Source organism: Camelina sativa, chromosome 2 (assembly GCF_000633955.1).
Source record: "Camelina sativa cultivar DH55 chromosome 2, Cs, whole genome shotgun sequence".
NCBI classification, from domain to species: Eukaryota; Viridiplantae; Streptophyta; class Magnoliopsida; order Brassicales; family Brassicaceae; genus Camelina; species Camelina sativa.
The window spans coordinates 9151938-9158495 of NC_025686.1; positions in this window are offsets into that span (position 1 = coordinate 9151938).

A 6558-nucleotide genomic window follows, 5' to 3' on the forward strand; every position below is an offset into this window, starting at 1 on the left:
ATCAGAGCTAAAAGCTCCAAAACAGGTGTATCTACCCTTGTTATTTTTATTCATATTGCATTCTTGTTCTTCATTGTCTTTGCTTTACTCTGTTCTTGCTTGTTTCCGTTTCAATTTTTTTTTTTTTTTTAAATTTACTTTTGTTGATCATCATTGAGTTACATTGCTGATTTGTTTTTTGTTTTATTTACAAAAAAAATATATTATTCATTGTTTGATCAATATCAAGAACCTTCTAGACTCATTCCCATACAATACCATAACAAGCAAGACATATCTTTTACCACATGTGGTAATCTTTCTCTCCCCCAGACTTATTCTTTTTAATCTTGCTTAGAGCTTTGCTTTGTTTTTCTTTTTTTTTCTCAAAGTTGTAGGCGAATAATGGGGTCATCGGTAATTTACCTACCTCTCGCTTCCAAGCTTTGTGTGATCAATTGACTCAAGAGTAGAATAATGAGGTCACAGGTAATTTACCTACCTCTCTAAACTGATCAAAATCATCTCATCTTTTATTCTCTTTTTTTTTTTTTCTAAACAAAGCTCTCAGGAAAAATTCTTTTAAACTCAAACAAGGGAGAGGAGTACCATTTTTTTTCTGAAGTCTTACTTGTCAGGTATGAACAAGGAGTCAAGCTCTATGAATATCAATCTCCTTGATGAGGTAAAAAGAAAAGTACAGAAATTACTTCAAGCTGTTATGGATTCTGTTAGAAATTTGGATGTTTCTGGTTCACTGATCAGCCATTGGATTTTTTATTAGTCGGATTTGTGGATTCAATCTGTAGCATTAATCAACCAAGGCAATACACTAAAAAGAAAAATCATAGTTCCCAACAAAATTTTGACCCAACAAAATTTTGACTCTCAAAAACAAAAACGTAGTTAGTAACTGCCTCCCCCAGAGTTAAACAACACTGTCCCCAGTGCTATCAATTAAGATATTGGCGAATAAAATAAAAATAAATGAAAATCAAAAGAAAAATGAAAAAGAAAAAATCTACCAGTGGGTTGCCTCCCACTAAGCGCTTGTTTTCAGTCATTAGCTTGACTGTGTCGGATCTCAGGCATCTGGTGGATCGGAACATGGCAAGGAATGCTTCTGAGAGTATGTCCTCTTTATCCAAGGTGGTGTGTAGGCAGTATATGCGTGAGATCTGTCAAGGATGTGAGGAACAGGACCAGAGCGGGACTTAGGTATGGGTGGCTTTTGCACTTAGCTCGGGTAATACTAATACATCATGCCCGACATTCGTAGATCATTCCTCCTTTGTTCTTTTATGTCCTGCAAAATCATCAACAGAAGAAACAAGCGCTCTACGATAATCTCGCGGCTTGGTTAACTGCACAACAGTTTTTGTACCTTTGAAATTCTTATTGATGATAGAAGAAGGTTTGGGAGAAGGAGATGCATACCTTGGCCTTACCTGTGGGTTATGGACTGTGGAATGGTGAGATTTCAGCTTTACAACTGGTCTAGGATTTGCAGTTAAGGATCCAACACGAGAATCTTCGATTTTGGACAAGTCCGAGCTGACTCTAGAAGGAGTGTCGATCGATGCTACAGCTGCATCGATCGATGCAGTGCCTGCAACTCGTGTTTCTTCAACGCTTCTGCAACTAATCTCAGCAATCTGTGTTTCCATTACAAAAACGTCATCTACCAGCGACTTGTCATGGATCAGAACCTCATCATGGTCTCTAGTACTGATTAGATGATCTCCGCTCCAATCTTCAAGCTTAACAGCTTGCTTACTCACTTTCTCAACAGTCTCCAACTCTATGACATACCCAGCAGTACTGTCTACATGAAGCTCAATGATCAGATTGTCATCAGAAAAAACCTCCACAGAAAATGTCTGACCATCAATAGTTGGAACCCTTCTCAACTTGTCCATCTCAATGTTCATAACCAAATCTTCTACATTCAGAGCTATGTGTCCCTTCTTAACATCAATGATGGCACCAGCTGAAGCCAAGAAAGAGCATCCTAAGATGAGAGGATCATTAGGCTCTTGGTCATATTTCAGCACCACAAAGTCAGTGGGAATCATGCAATCTCCAATCCTGATTGGAATATCCTCTAAGACACCTTCAGGAATCCGTCTGGATCGATCAGCTAAGATAAGAGAGATTTTAGTTGGCTTGAAATCTGTCATCCCAAGTCTCACAGCAACAGNAAATCATCAACAGAAGAAACAAGCGCTCTACGATAATCTCGCGGCTTGGTTAACTGCACAACAGTTTTTGTACCTTTGAAATTCTTATTGATGATAGAAGAAGGTTTGGGAGAAGGAGATGCATACCTTGGCCTTACCTGTGGGTTATGGACTGTGGAATGGTGAGATTTCAGCTTTACAACTGGTCTAGGATTTGCAGTTAAGGATCCAACACGAGAATCTTCGATTTTGGACAAGTCCGAGCTGACTCTAGAAGGAGTGTCGATCGATGCTACAGCTGCATCGATCGATGCAGTGCCTGCAACTCGTGTTTCTTCAACGCTTCTGCAACTAATCTCAGCAATCTGTGTTTCCATTACAAAAACGTCATCTACCAGCGACTTGTCATGGATCAGAACCTCATCATGGTCTCTAGTACTGATTAGATGATCTCCGCTCCAATCTTCAAGCTTAACAGCTTGCTTACTCACTTTCTCAACAGTCTCCAACTCTATGACATACCCAGCAGTACTGTCTACATGAAGCTCAATGATCAGATTGTCATCAGAAAAAACCTCCACAGAAAATGTCTGACCATCAATAGTTGGAACCCTTCTCAACTTGTCCATCTCAATGTTCATAACCAAATCTTCTACATTCAGAGCTATGTGTCCCTTCTTAACATCAATGATGGCACCAGCTGAAGCCAAGAAAGAGCATCCTAAGATGAGAGGATCATTAGGCTCTTGGTCATATTTCAGCACCACAAAGTCAGTGGGAATCATGCAATCTCCAATCCTGATTGGAATATCCTCTAAGACACCTTCAGGAATCCGTCTGGATCGATCAGCTAAGATAAGAGAGATTTTAGTTGGCTTGAAATCTGTCATCCCAAGTCTCACAGCAACAGAATATGGCATTAAATTGATACTAGAGCCAAGATCGCAAAGAGAGTGACGAAACCTTCCTGTGGAGATAGAGCAATCTAACACAAAACTTCCAGGATCTAGTAACTTCTCTGCAATCCTACTCTGAATCACTGCACTTACTTCCTTAGAGACAACCACCTCCTGCTTCTTATCCTTCTTCCTCTGTGGGGGCTGCTTCAACAGAATTAAGCTGACATCCTTTTTAAGCAGTGCTCCTTCCTCAGGACTCAAACCATTGGTGACCATCCTCTTCACATATCTCTTAGTACCAGGAGAAAACTTGATAGCATCAATTAATGGCATCTCAATCATTATCTTGTCCATCATAGCCTTGCATCTAGCTTCTTCAATCTCCTGCTTAGACCTCCTAGGCTTAGGAAAAGGAACCTTAGGCTTATAAGCTTGTTGTGAATCGGATGGCTGAACTGGAACAGAAACCGTAGTTGTCTGTGGGGGGTGTCGATCAATGCTGACATTGCGTCAATCGACGCTTGGTGATGAATGCATCGATCGATGCTCTTGTGTAGTGTCGATCGATGCTGGACCGACTGACATATCTTCATCTTCTTCCTTCACCAAAATCGCATTACAAGCATGGTGGGGGGTTCTCAGTTCTTCTAGAAAGAAGTTCCTCTTGCCTTTTAACAGACCCAGCAGTCTGAATCACTTGATTCTCCAGCTTCTTGACATGAGTATTTAATGCATCAAACTTCCCAGTCAGCTCAGTGTATACAGAATCAATCTTCCCATTGAAGTCCACTGTTAACTTCTGTTGTCCTTCCAAAATCTGTCCAATCATTGATTCCATCTTGCTCTCTGAACTGGGTGAAGGGAGGGGTTGGTAAGAAGAAGAACCATAGTTCCTTGTGAAATTGTTGTTTGGATTTCCTGTGAAGGAATTCTTCTGTCCAAATCTCTGACTTTGATACCTAGCTCCATACACGTAGTTGACATTTTCTTCTGTAGTCTCTGGCTTTGGCTCAAAAATCTCAACATCTTCAGCAAAATGTACAGACTTCTTTCCCACAAGAAGATTGTGCACTGTATCCAACTTAGCATTCACCGCAGCAAACTGATTTGAACCATTGCCTTCATGTGCTCTTTTCCGCTCTAAGTCTGCATTCTTAGTGCTATTGCTTGATGCTAGCCTTTCTATCAACTTCTCAGCATCATCTGGGTACCTTGTCTTGAAGTTCCCATCACTAGCAGCATCCAAGGCCATCTGATACCTCCAATCAATACCACTGAAGAAGATACTAATCAGCTGCACCTCTGAGAACCCATGATGTGGACAATCTCTCTTGTATGCTTTGAATCTTACCCAAGCAGCTTTGTAAGATTCAGTTGGTCCTTGTCTAAAGGTGGAGAGCTTGATCCTCAGCTCATCAGACATGGCATCATCATAGAAGTAGTTCAAGAATGCCACCTTGATGTCATGCCAGGTTGTCAGAGATCCTGGTTTCAGCTGCCTTAGCCAATGAGAAGCTTCCCCAGCAAGAGAGTAAGGGAAAAGCTTGCAGTAGAGGTAGTCCTCAGTGACTCCATTAGCCTTGATGCTTGTGACTATGTCCTCAAAGTGCTCTATGTGGTCTAGAGGCTTCTCATTTGGCAAGTTCTGGAATGGCCTTTGTCCAACAAGAGCGAAGTAGGCAGGCTTCAGCTCAAAATCATTCCTTGAGAATGGAGGAGGGACAATTGTGGAGCGGTTCTCATAGAATAAGTCTGGCTTATTGAAGTCCGCAAGAGTCTTGACAAGCTCTCCATTGTTGTCCCGTCGCCTCTGAACATTCTCCGCAACGGCTCTGGCATTGCATCGATCGACACCAGCATTGTGTTGATCGATGCCTTCCTGGTTGCGTCGATCGATGCCATCGTTGCGTCGATCNATCTCTCTTGTATGCTTTGAATCTTACCCAAGCAGCTTTGTAAGATTCAGTTGGTCCTTGTCTAAAGGTGGAGAGCTTGATCCTCAGCTCATCAGACATGGCATCATCATAGAAGTAGTTCAAGAATGCCACCTTGATGTCATGCCAGGTTGTCAGAGATCCTGGCTTGAGTTGCCTTAACCAATGAGAAGCTTCCCCAGCAAGAGAATAGGGGAAGAGCTTACAATAGAGATAGTCTTCAGTGACTCCATTAGCCTTGATGCTTGTAACTATGTCCTCAAAGTGCTCAATGTGGTCTAGAGGCTTCTCATATGGCAAATTCTGGAATGGTCTTTGTCCAACAAGAGCAAAGTAGGCAGGCTTCAGCTCAAAATCATTTCTTGGGAATGGAGGAGGGACAATTTCGGAACGGTTCTCATAGAATAAGTCTGGCCTGTTTAAATCCGCAAGAGTCTTGACAAGCTCTCCATTGTTGTCCCGTCTAGGCTGAAGGTCCAAATTGGCTCCATTCGCACCAGCTCCGACATTGCGTTGATCGATGCCAAGGTTGCGTCGATCGATGCCTTCTTGGTTGCGTCGATCGATGCCGACATTGCGTCGATCAACACCATCTGCATTCTCATCAACGACGACGAGTTCTTCCTGAATGACTTGTCCTTCAGCATCAAGTTTTTGGCCTAGTTCGTTGCGCACATGACCCTCTTGATCCCTCAAAACTCCAGCCGCATCTGGTCTCAATATGATTGGGTTGACCANTATACAATAGACTTAATAATCTTTTAATTATGCTAAACAGAAATATTGTAATTAAATTGCAAAGAGTTGTAAATTCAGGAATTTAAAAACGCTAGGCCTAGGGAAATTCTCAGGAAATCATGGAAAATCAAATCAATTAATTAAATTAGCAGGATTCAACAATTAATCACCGTTCTTGAACTCTAAACACAATTATAAAATAAATCAGTTCTCACTGCAAATATTTTCTAAGTTTTAAAACTAGAAGATCCAAATCTCTTTGCAAAATTCAAGTTAAAAACCAGCAATAAAATCAGGTTTAGATAAGTTCACAAAATCACTAATTCAAATCTCTTTGCAAAAAGTAATTTTGCTCACCAAAGGTTTTTATTAGGAAAATCATTTATATTCTCATATCAATCAATAATCCGAAGATCTAAATCCAGATGACTAATCAAAGATCTAGCATTAAAAACAACCTATGGTGAAGAACAAGAAAGATAATGAATCCTAAATAATAACAGATCTAATAATCCATGAAATTTCTAATGAGAAACCCTAAACCTAACTAGCAGATCTACTCAGACATAATCAATGAAACACAAAACATCTTCTGAATAAATTGCATTAAGAGATTAAAGGAAGAAATAAAGGAGTTCTGAATCTTCTCTGAAGGAGTCTTGATTCTTCTTTCCAAAAACTCTCTAAAAATCTCTCAGGGTTTTGCTCTCAAAAGTTACAGGGAAAAATAAAGCTTAGGTCTAAACAATGACCCAAAAATCTTATTTATATTCCTAAAGATGTCTAGGGACTAATAATGCAAATAAGGAAAACTTTGGGGCAGCTTTG